Source organism: Nannospalax galili, unplaced genomic scaffold (assembly GCF_000622305.1).
Source record: "Nannospalax galili isolate Female #2095 unplaced genomic scaffold, S.galili_v1.0 scaffold784, whole genome shotgun sequence".
NCBI classification, from domain to species: Eukaryota; Metazoa; Chordata; class Mammalia; order Rodentia; family Spalacidae; genus Nannospalax; species Nannospalax galili.
In genome coordinates, this window is record NW_008352133.1 from 624,697 (window position 1) to 625,197 (window position 501).

The following is a 501-nucleotide window of genomic DNA, read 5'->3' on the forward strand; positions in this document are numbered from 1 at the left end:
ATATATGGAAAGGTCCCTACCCCTCAGGCAACTCCATATTCAATAGATAAAAATTTTATTATTTCTATATCATGTTATAAAATGCTATTCACATACATTATTTTATTAACACATAATTATGAGAAATGGGTAGTTCTTCATATCCAATTTATAAGTAAAGATACTAATACAAAGATTTATAAAAATAAATTGCACACACAGAGACACACACACACATTCACACACATAAAATCAGTGTACAGTGTCTTTACTACCTGATAAAAGATAAACCCAGGTTCAAATTCCTTGCTATTTATTATGTGCTGATGGGCACTTTTTTTTTTCAATTCATAGAGCCTCAATATCTTCATCCAAAAATGGGAACAATAAAACCTATCTTAAATGAAATGAGTCACTGTCTATCAGCATATAGCTGGGGCCTGTTGTTAGGAAGGCATACTGCAAACGACAGCTAAGCACTCAAACAGCGTTGCTCACCTGGAAGGGGCCTTATCGAAATGA